Here is a 12,475-nt window from a genome sequence, read left to right as displayed (position 1 = left end):
CATGGTGGTTAACTTTTTGTCAATTATAAAACTCACCATTAACATCAGTGATTACATCAGCAGATTGGTTTCCCCATCACCAAAAGCGACACGGGCTTATTCAGCAAAAAAGAAGAGGCGACATGGGCTTGAGTTCTGCCTTTAATCTCGGACATTTACGTGAAGACAAAAAAATTATAAGAAGAAACTTGTTTTCTTTCACTAATTTTACGCTTTCACGCCTGCTTAATTTGGCTTATCCTCTCAATCACCATCTTATTACCGTGTTTCCTATTTCATCCTCATATTTATTAACTTTTCATATTGCGATTATCTTAGCATATTTGTTATTTTGTATTTACTAGTTTGAGTAAAAAAATTTGTCCTTAAATAAAATATTTACGATTTAAATTCCACTTACATTAAATTTGATTTGATGTAAGTGTGTAAAGTGACAGGGGAATGCCACCATTAGGCATAATTGTCAATTTAAATTGGTATCCTGGTTTTAATGTTAAGGGACACGTGTGCGGCTAATCTCCTTTGAGAACAAAAATATCAACTGTGTTCGGTTAGACGTACTTTTTATTTATTTATTTATTTTAATAAGTACAATTAGAGTTCGTTTCACATAAATATTTACAACCGTTGAGATTTTAATTACAAGCCAATTTATTTTTTATATTTTTATAAATGGTTACAACTTACAAGCCAATTACAAGACTCCTAAGGCTTAGCTCTTTCTCTCTCCTACGGCTTGTAGGAGAGAGAAAGTTTCTCTCTCTCCCTCAGTAGGAGCTTTTCCCTCTTGCCTTGTACAAGCCTTCTCTCCCTCTTCCTATATGGTTTTTCTTAGTCTCAGTAGCTTTTAAAGTTTGATTTAACTCCATCAACAACTTGGATCAAACTTTCACTAGGGGTTTTAAGCATCTACAACTCTTTACAAAAGTGTTTGAAGTTTTCTCCATCTCAACCACGTGATCAGACTTCAAGAGGTGTGCATGCGAGCCTTCAAGTTCTTTCAAAGAACTGCTTGGAAGATGGGTTCTGATCAAACGTGTGTAGATATGGGAATAATGGCTTTCCAAGTTAGGTTCAAGTTTGGGTTTCAATTGGAGCGGATTCTTCTCTTTTGTTTGATTTGTGGTGTTCTGGGTCTTGGTGAGACTGATTGCCTCAGGTATTTTGGGGGCTAGACCAGAAAAAGCAACCGTTTCATGGAGGTTTTTGAGAATCATAGAGTTGCTAGCTGTGGTGGGTCGGAGGAGGAAAGATTGAAGGAAGTCACTGGTGTTCAGATTCTAGTGGTTGCTAGTCAGGCGTGGTTGGATCCGGAGCATGCGCACTCAATAGCTCTATCAAATCACACAGGCTCCGACAACACCTTGAGCCCAACGCCCTCCTCAACTGTGCACTCCCGTGATTCCCAAGGGTCTTCCGTGAAAGGTAAGAATGTAATTATCAAGGCCCCGGTTTTGGGCTTTCCTTTGTTTGCATCTGAGGCCCAATTTTCACTCAGCCCGTTTCCCACAAATAATCCCTCTCCTTTCAATGAGCTCACCAATTTCCCTTTATGCCCACAGAGGGAGCTTTCAAAAAGGGTTGCTGGAGCCCAAGGAAAGAAAACTCAAAACTTTAATATGCAAACACATGTTAAGTGCTGGGCTCTCAAGTCCATTGGGGAGAGTGGGGTATAGTTTGTTGTTGTTTTTTTCCTCCCAGTTGTTGTATGCTCTCATAAGTTGTACCTCTGTTTTCAGTTTAATGAAATTTTCATGTAATTATCCAAAAACAAAAAAAAAAAACAAAAACTTACAAGCCAATTTATTGGTAGATGCTAGTATTTTTTTTTTATTTTTTATTTTATTTTATGGAAATGAGGTGTAGTAAGTAGTAACAAGATAAGATTTAACCAAAAAAAAAAAAACAAGATAAGAGACACAATACTATTTTATATTTCTAGTTATTTTATTTAAAGTACCACTTTAACAAAGGGTAATATTTTTTTATAAGAAGTCAGTAACCTTTATTAAGACGAAGATAACAACATTACATCATGAGTCACAACATACTTAACCATATAAGCAGTTTCCTCTATTCAAGTTACACAACCAACAACATGCCTAAAATATTGTACTAATAAATGAGTAGAGCAATTACCTTGTCAAAGAACATGTGATACCTTGCCCTTCGAAAGTCTTGCAATTTCAGTCTAATCCCCTTAATTAGAGTGCTTATTGTTGACGGTGATTCACTACATCCAATTACTACATCACAAACAATTTTAGAGTTACTCTAAAAAATAACATCCCAAACGCACATGTCCCAGGCAAATAAAATGCTCTCCTCTAGTGCTTTGATAGCTCCTACTTTGATAGAACTGGTGCTTTCGAAGATTGTAATATCAATATTAATCTTGTATCATAGGTAACTTGAGAACTTCTATCTTACCTCTATTTTAGAACTGGTGTGAGTAATATTTATTACACACATTTTACTACACATCTAAACACACATAAAAATGCAAGTCATAATTTTAATTACTTTTTCAATGTACATGAGGAATTAATTTTATCCTTTAACAAAACCAAAATATTAGTAGGGTTGTCGAGAAAAGAAAACGGTGGAGCTATAGGAGATAGTGAGATTTTAGGGAGCCATGACTCATTAGTCGTACCCTTGCTTGGCGAAGATTGATTGGTGTGACTGTGTGAGTGAATGAATCTTTTTTTTTTTGAGAAACGAGTGAATGAATCTAGATTGCGATGATACCGTTGACTGTGTTGATAATATTCATCATATTTAAGAGAGAAGTTATCTTTTCGTACACCCACTTTGGAGACATCAAATTTTTTTAAAGTTTTACTACCTATTGATGTTGTCTAATTCAATTTTGACAGCGAAAAGAAATGGTGGTCAATATGAAATGAAGAGAATTTGACATTTTATCTATTTGGAACAAATAATAATTCCCCTAGCTCCAATTCTTCATCAGATGGGTGCCATTTCTACAAAATGGCACATTTGTGCTCTATCATCACATTTCTTTTTCATTTTCTTTTTTTCTTTTTTTAAATGAATTCTACGATCTAAATCAACCCTCCAAAGAGGTCCATAATCTGAGAATAAGGTGGATAGGAATTTGAAAAATATGTAATTTTGTTGAACATTTGAGCTGGGCTTCATCTGAAATGCAATTAAAAACATTTACATTAGTTTGTGCAAACTTTTTTGTTTATATTAGTATAAAAATCCATATTTTTTTAAAAAAATTTACATATTTACTTCTCATAACACCTCACATTAAATTATCTATTTTGCATTATGTATTTCATTAAAATATAAATGGTCCTTGTTTAAGTCAGTGTAGGGTGTCTAGTTATCAACTTTTTGAGTGGTTGTGGTCCTTGTATGTAAGCTCATAGGACTGTATCTACCCAAGTTTTTATGGCAACCCATGCAAATAGAAAAAGCTAAATTACTCCCTAGTTACCTGCTCAATTTATCTCTTATGGTAATTTCTGCATTAAAATATACTAGTACTCCATTACAACACTTAGAATGTCAGTCATTCTTCCATCAATTATGGTAACATTTTGGATTAAAGTATTTCAGAAGTCCTACATTATAATGCTTTAAATCACTATGAAGCACGGGTACATTTCGAGACTTGGGTGTGGGTGCGGGTGTGGGACTCGACAATTTTTGAAAAAGGTGGGTGCGAGTGTGGCGGGACTCGGCGATTAAAAAATTATTAAAAATATTTTTATGTGGTGAATTTAATATTTTTATATAAAAAATTCAAATAAATGATAGAATTTATTATTAAAAAATAATTATTTATGATTTGTTTTTAATAAAATCAATATTTTTGGTAATTGTAAACAAAAACCCACATTTGAAGGTTCTTTTACTCATTTTTCAATTCCCAAGCCCACCCACATTAAATAATTGACTTTTCCACCTCCTTCATTTATATTCTTTTGTTACACACCTTTATTCTTCTTCCATCTTTTTTTTTTTTTGGTCTTCTCATCTTCTTCTTCCTTCTCTCTCTCTCTCTCTCTCTCTCTCTCTCTCTCTCAAGGCCACACGAAGCAGAAGAATGGCAGCTGCTGCCCATTTGGGCCTATTTCGACGGCTGTTTCGGCCGGAATCGGCCCGTTTTGGCCCGAATCGGCATGAATAAAAAAAAAAAATTTTGGAGAGTTGGCGAGTCGAACGCCAGACACTGCGTCAGGCCGTGTTGGACTCCGGTATGGCGACCTTGGAACCACGTCGGTGCTTTCTTTAAATCATTCTTTTATATGATTTTTTTACCATAATTTACAGGTTGCTTGGGAAAGTCTTGTTGATGCCCTAATTCATCCTTCAATAGTACCTTGTCAGACAAATGCATCCAAGGAAGAGACAATCTATTCACTCAATTTAACCAATTAACATGCAGGAGTGAATGTAATAGTTTCACTCTGTTCTGAATAAGATTGACTTTAATTTCTTTTCAATTTCTTTCCTTATATATTCAATTTTTCAAAATAAAAAATCTATGTTGTCAATTATTAATCTAACAGTTGCTCAAAATATCATAGAAACTTTTTCATTCATGAAAATCAAATTCCAAATCCTGAAATTTGTGGATATAGATCAAAAACTTTTAAAGATGCAAAAAAGGGTAAGAAAAGTTCTACTTACGAATGAAAGAAAAGTTCTAACAGTGACAAAAGGATAAGAAAGATATGAGATTTTCCTTAAACCAAAACTGTTTTCGCTAATCATTGACTCAACTTATGTTGATAATTTTAAGGATCTTAACCTTAATAAGATGTGTAGAACTAACAAAAAATTAAGAAACACTGAATTAAGAGGAAATTACCTGTGCAAGTATCTATGACCGTGGCAAAGGCAACACCCACATTAAACATTGCATCAAAAAAAGTCACCAAAAAATTTTATCATATAAAGAATAGAATAAGAAGACAGACTACTTTGAGGGAAATATAAATTATAAGTTATAACCAAACACAATAGACTATTCAAAGTAGGATACTAATAACAGTTACGACATGAATGTCTTCCCTAGTTAGACCCCAATACATGCTTAAGCATAGCCCAATAAGCAACTATTTAGCATTCCAAAGAGGAATGGTTCTGACTTGATTCACAATTTTGCAATGTACAGAACTTGGCAACAGTTCCTAATTAAATACACCCATATACCTAACTGGCCAATGCAACAAAACCACGTTGATTATTGGCAATACACTTGGTTGCGTATAGTTACAACTTGCAGGACCACAGGATTGAATTTAATTAGGAAGCATAATTTATAATTTATAGTATCTAAGGGACTATACCTAAGTTTTTTTTCCCCCTTTTGCAAGTCAATCAGTTAATTTTCCATTAGATTCATACCACACCCAAACACTCAAAACCCTAGTTCTAGGTATAAGTTTGAGAAGAAGAGCTTCTTAGTGACTAAATTGCCATATTGTAAATACTAACTAAATAGCAATTACATAAGAGCGAGAATAAAATGAGCAAAAGTTAATTATAATGAACCTGCATATTTGAAGGCCAAATCAGAAATGCAAGCAACAATGGGTTCGTTTATTTCCATTACATTTGTTTTCGCTGAAAAAAAAATAAATAATAAAATTAGACATTTTTAATTTCAGTTTCCAAACAGAAAAAGAATAGATGAAAAATAAAAGAAGGTACCTTCAGCTTCAGCAATTCCAATGATGGTCTCAAACGCCTCCAAATATAATACATACTTGCTGTCTTTATGCATTTTCTCCACTCCAACCAGCACCACATCATATATGAATTAGTGTTAACAAAAACATATGCTTATAGGAAAGATAATTTATGAAAGCCTATGACATCTCACAAGATTATTTTATTCTAAATTAGCTCAAAATTCCAAATTAATTTGTCAGTGCAGGGCTGCTCTGCTTTCAACATGCCTGCCTTGTAGAAACATAATATAAGAGTCAATCCTACTTAAAATATAGTCTTATCATTTTTTTTTATTGGTAAGTGGATCTTGAACCCTTGACCCTACCCTTTATCTAGCACTTATAAGGGGAGAAGGTGCCAATTGAACTAGAGCTCATTGGCTTAACATCTAGCCTTATCATATATTCCAACTCAATTTTTAACAGAATAAAAGTTTTTTATTATTCTAGAAAATAGAAACAAAGACAACATATCAGAAGTTCATATTATAGAAATATTTTGAAATAATACATATATTTTTAAAAGAAAAAAAAAAAAGTGTAATTAGAGGCCTTCGCCTTCATTATGCATTGGCAAAGACCACATACCAAGTTCCAAACTTGTTACACACCAATTGATTGTGAACCTTCTGACTGCAAGTTGTTGACGAACCAGCTACAACAAACTTAACATCAACTTCATCTTGCGCATATTAAACATGCATACAAGTAAGGAAATGTAACTATGGTAAAGAAGTTCGAAGAAGTTCACTAGGCACCCACATATCATGAAAGATACTAGAAGGCAAGATTTTCCTTTCAACATCAGTGCTATTGGCACTCAGGATCACAAACTATGTATCCAGTCATAATGTATGCCGGGATGTTTCTTACCCCAAGGGGTAGCACAATCAATTCTAGACAGCGCCTTGAGAACCAGAGGTCCCTAAGTTCAAAATCTCCACTTCCCCATCCCTTTTGGTCCAAAACTTCCTTCTAAGAAAATATGTTGTGATGTTTGTTCTCAGTACTACCAGAGCGTATGTAATCAGAGAAGAATACAAAAATCGTAAAAACACATATACCTTAAAATCTGACATTAACGAAGATACAACACTGTAAGCAGGGTCTTCTGTACTTTCCAACACAAAAAGAAATTAACTGTGCAAAATTTCATGACCATGGAAAAAAGCAAAAGCCACATTAAACTCTGCATAAAAAAGGTCACCAAAAACTTTCATTATGTAAAGAATGGAATAAGAAATACTTCGAGGGAAAACAACTGTAAGTTTGTAAGTTATAACCAATAACAATGGACTTTTCAAAGTATGATACTAATAACCACATGAATTTCCACTCTAGAAGGAAACTCGAGATGAATTTCTTAAGATCAGTTTCCAAGTGCAGTTCATAATTCTGACCTTGTTGTCACATCCATCAACCGGTTCCATAGGGAGTTTGACTATGACATCAGACATTAAAAAGGAAAAGAAAACTTAATCCCAAATATCTTGTATATAGATCCTAGAATGGTTGACTCTAATCTTGTTTAATAACGCAGATGACATCCAGAAGAGGTAGAGGAAGAGGAGGATCATTGTCATATATTGAAGTAGCCAACTTAAAGTTTCAGGAGTCAAAATAATCTCAGCAATTAAAAAAAAGTGAACGAGAAAAGACATTGATGGTAAGAAAATGGAAGTCCATAGAAGTAGATAGAAATAGCCAACTTAAAGTTTCAGGAGTCAAAATAATCTTAGTGATTAAAAGATGTGAGTAAGAAAAGACATTGATGGTAAGAAAAATGGAAGTATGCAAAGACACAGTCTCAGCAGAAAGAAATTCAACCAAAACAAAGCAAGTTGAAAAAGTAGCGACTCCAACTATCCCATATTCCAATGTGTTGATTAAAATTGAAATTTGAGCTTCATGATGGGATTTCACTAGCTGTAATAGTGATATATTCTAGGAATAATGACTGTTAATAAGAAAGGAAACACACATATATGCATAACAATTAAACTTCACTTTCGTATGGTATATAGGATTAATGTCAATACTGTGCTCATTATCAATGTGGTCTACCATCTTCACAGGCATATTTTCATGAGACAGACAATGTTCAAGTAATAACCACAAAAAAAAAAGGTTAAATTCTCGAATGAAAAGGTAATTAACAGTTACAGTTAAACTAAAAACTAAGGAGTGATAAATTACACAAGCCTTTGTCACAGTAAAAATATATATTGAGCCTGTTTGGATGGGCTGTTTACAATACCTTAATGCGCGTTTTAGACAAAATGTGATTTGCCAAATCGTTTGGCTCCACAAAATCAGCACATTTGCGTTTTTAAAATCCAGATTTTTCATGTTTACAAAACACTGCAAAGCTTTGCTTTTTCAGAGACGCAGATGGGCTAACTGCTATTTTTTTCTTTAGAAAATAAAAATAGTGCTAATATGATAGGAAATCCCAACTTTATCCCTTCCCCCATGTATACCGTACCAGAACCTTGGTCGGTATAGGAACACTAGTATTTCGTTCCGGTTTAAATACCGACCATATCGGTACAGGAACGCTAGTACATGTTTTCACATTTTTACCAAACGTTTATCTGTGGTTTTTAAAATGATGTTTTCAAAATGCACGTTTTAAAAATGCTCGTTTTTAAAATGCATATTTATGGACAGCCTATCCAAACAGCCCCATTACTTGAGTCTTATCTAAGTAAGTTGAAAAAAAAAAAATGTAAAAAGCATTTGCCACTAAAAATACAGTGCACAGTGGGTCTGTTATCTTTAATTATTACATAAACTCATCCTTTAGGGTGAAAATAGTGAACGTATGTAAAAGGGATACAAGGTGACACTTGTCTTAAGGTCAGGTAGCAAAACCAATTGTAAATAACAATAAAAAGAAAATCAAACTACAGGCCTCTTTTACTATTGATTCACTGATATTTGACAAGCTATACAATGAATTATTAGAATTCTTATTCAATCTAAACAGTTTTACTTCTTTTTTAAATATAAATTAGTATCTGCCTGAAAGAGCAATTATGAGTATGGATGAGATATGTAAGGCCCTGTAAGAGATCAAGGTTGGTTCCTTTGTGCTGGCACATGCATGTCCACTATTCAATACCTTTGACAAGCTCAAGATTTAAAAACTCAATGTGGACAATGCCATGACAACCTTAACAGTTTACCTTAAGGAAGACATGCTAATAAAGTGCATTAGGAAATTGATTAAGTGACCTAGAATATGAGGCCTACTTTCAAATTACTGTAAGACAATACAGTCAATAATGTGAAGTGCCTTCAAGGTTCACAATACACCTCATTAAAGGATACCCTTTAACAATGATTTAACCACAATTGCTGCAATAACTGCATCAGAAATCTTTAATCAGTGGCATAGATACTGTTGTGTGAAAGTCATAATAGATACTGTTGAAAGTGACAAAGAATGTAAGAATTTAAATTCAAAAAACTAAGTGACATTAAACTCCAATCAAAAAGATACTTGACATAATTTCTTCAAAAACTCTGTAAAAGAGATTATTATATTTTGCCAGTGAAAGTTACAAATTTAAAATAAGAAAAATTTGATTGGTGTACACTTCCTTAATTATTTTTAAATCTAACTTTCCTGATAGTTAATTCAGGCAAAGCCTAATTGTTCAAAAAAATTCTGGTAAAGGTTGACTCACCAAGCTGGTTTAGCTTATGAAACCTGCAATAAGTAGTAAAATTTTCAAAGAATAGTGCTAGTAGTAGTTAGTAATTCACTAAATAAGAAAAACAACCGTTACATTCAACAAACTTGCCTCTGAAACTCGTCAGTATCTTTGAACTTCAAAATGGTTAATGCCAACAGAATTTGTCATAATGTAATGCAAATTAAAAAGGAAAAAGTTAAAAAAAGAAAAAGAAAAGAAAGTCAGCTCCAAGTTCTTGCCTATTTACCTACTTCACAGTTACTATGATTTAAGAACTTTTTTGTTGTTGTTGAGAATGTATGATTTAAGAACTTAAGTCTCTAATAATTTTGTTTTATATATATTTCAAATTAGCATATTTTTGTGTAAAGGATTATTATTTTTTTTTTTTGTTTAGCAGAATCATCATGATTACAGAGACATATTAGGAATTTGACAAGATCCTTGGCAATATTATTTACTGAGTTCGAATTTAGCTTGGGGATAATAATCTATTCACTCATTTTACCTATTAACATGCAATACTTTCACTCTGTTCTGAACAAGACTGACTTTAATTTCTTTCCTTACATATTCAATTTTCCAAAGTAAAAATCTATGTTGTCAATTATTAATATAGCAGTTTCTCAAAATATCATAGAAACTTTTCATTCATGAAAATCAAATTCCAAATCCTGAAATTTGTGGATGTAGATCAAAAACTTTAAAAAGATGCAAAAACTAGAATCACTAATTAACCACGAAAGAGAAATTCTAGCAGTAACTAAAGGATAAGAAATACCATATGAGATTTTCCTTAAACCAAAACTGTTTTAGTAATCACTGACTCAACTTATGTTAATGATTTTAAGGATCTTAACCTTAATAAAAGGAAATTACCTGTGCAAGATTCCATGACCTTGGGCAAAAAGAAACACCCACATTAAACTCTGTGTCAAAAAAAGTCCCCAAAATCTTTGATCATATAAAGAATAGAATAAAAAGACAGAGTGCTTTGAGGGAAATATAAGTCATAACCGATAACAACAGACTTTTCAATGTATGATACTAATAACCTTAACGACTATAACATAAATGTCCTCTTGAGAATTTCTTGAGAATTGAGATCAGTGTTGTTTCTGACAAAATTGGAAACAATCTTTTCAACGTCTAAGAGAATTGAACAGCAATCACAAGAAACCAAGAAGAATCCTATACTAAAAAAAGCCGAAACCCCAGAATTGGAATTAGAATTAAGCATTAAATTGATTAATAGAGGCTTTCTCTTTTAGTTCTCAAACGCCTCCATTGCTGATACCTCTCTCTCTCTCTCTCTCTCTCTCTCTCTCTCTCTGTAAAACAGAGGCTTTGGGCTCAACGGGATTTTTAATATAGCCTAGTTTCTCAACGGTAACAATTTTTTTGAAATTCAAAAAACTTTTGGGCTTGGATCACTCGTATTTTCATTATGTTAAGCTTATGGGCCTTTTCTCGTTTTGACTTTTCAAGTGGTTGATCCAAGTGATTGATCCGCTGCTTATAGTTGGGTCCAACTCGAAGGCCCATTATTATTAACAATTAAAAACTGAAATAAATGATACACGAGAGTATTTTCTAGCTCACTACAAAAAATAAATAAATAAATTTATTAGTATATTAAAAAAAAAATTAATAGTGTATGAAGTGAAATCAATGTTGATTTTTGTGATAAGTTTCTACTTCCAGATTTAGATGATATTCAGTGATCACCCTTTGTTCATTGTGACCAAAAAAAAAAAAATACTTTTCAAGTGGTTGATCCAAGTGATTGATCCGCTGCTTATAGTTGGGTCCAACTCGAAGGCCCATTATTATTAACAATTAAAAACTGAAATAAATGATACACGAGAGTATTTTCTAGCTCACTACAAAAAATAAATAAATAAATTTATTAGTATATTAAAAAAAAAATTAATAGTGTATGAAGTGAAATCAATGTTGATTTTTGTGATAAGTTTCTACTTCCAGATTTAGATGATATTCAGTGATCACCCTTTGTTCATTGTGACCAAAAAAAAAAAAAAGTGATAGTGTAAAGAGGGTAGGATATTTTTGGTTAGGGGTACAATTTTGTTGTTGTTGTTGTTGTTTTTGATGTATTTAGCTAAAGAGAGAGCTAGTTAATATATATTTGCTATTTTAGTAACTTTTACATTATGTATGGATTTTTTTTAAAGAAGAACATTATGCATGGAGTTTAGAGTTTAGAGTTTAGATTCTCTACCCATTTATTTTGATATTGTTGAGCTAAATTATTATATTTTAATTAATATCAATTTCATGTTTTCACATGTCTATGCTAAATTGAATATTTTATTACATAATAATATGTGCTTTTTTATAAGATATCTAGAGCTAAAACTAACATTACCTGTAATTACATTCCACATGAAATGCATAACTTTTTTGTTATTAATTTAAAGAAAGAAGGTTTCTCAAAAAAAAAAAAAAAAAAATTAAAAGAAAGAAAAGTATACAACTTATCAAGTCAGTTGTCTTAGTTCGTTCTATGGTTTCTCAAGACCTATCGACTTTAATTAGTCTTCATTCTATGGTTTAACATCCGTTAGTTTCTTTGCCAATGTGTCTAACAGAATAATGATGTGCCATTTTATAAGTGACATGGCAACTTTATCATTATTAAAAAAATTACACAATCAAGTCCCAATTTGAGTTATCAAAACACTTTTAATAGCTTAGACTTATTCCTTTATGCTCCTATTTTTACAATTTTGAGAATTATGTTTTTTTTTTTTTTTTTTTTTTTACAATAACCAATTTGCTTGTGCGAATATCCAATTGGATTGTGGCAAGTGATGATGATCTTGCAAAGATAAAGGTAAAGAAAACAAGGAGATGTTATAGACAGATTAGAAGTTAAATGGCTTTGGGTTCAAATTTTCATTTGAAGCAGGTTGTTTAAAAGATTTTCAACTTGCGTTTCGATTCCCAGTGCACGAGAAATTTTGTTTAATCATTAAACACATAAACTCTTTGTTTGACAACTCAAATTGTGACTTGCACTTATGTGTAATTTTT

The 12,475-nt window shown here is 32.4% G+C and overlaps 1 long non-coding RNA gene across 1 annotated transcript; it reads left to right on the top strand.

Moving 5' to 3' along the window:
* The first annotated feature begins 629 nt into the window (after positions 1–629).
* On the top strand, positions 630–1,840 carry LOC136064321 (uncharacterized). The gene is made up of 2 exons (XR_010625951.1): positions 630–1,425; positions 1,563–1,840. It is a non-coding gene; the product is annotated as an uncharacterized LOC136064321 (long non-coding RNA).
* The last annotated feature ends 10,635 nt before the right edge of the window (positions 1,841–12,475 follow it).

This window comes from Quercus suber, unplaced genomic scaffold (genome assembly GCF_002906115.3).
Source record: "Quercus suber isolate HL8 unplaced genomic scaffold, Cork oak 2.0 scaffold_664, whole genome shotgun sequence".
NCBI classification, from domain to species: Eukaryota; Viridiplantae; Streptophyta; class Magnoliopsida; order Fagales; family Fagaceae; genus Quercus; species Quercus suber.
Note: the sequence above shows the minus strand (reverse complement) of the source record. Positions and strands in the feature narration are given on the sequence as shown.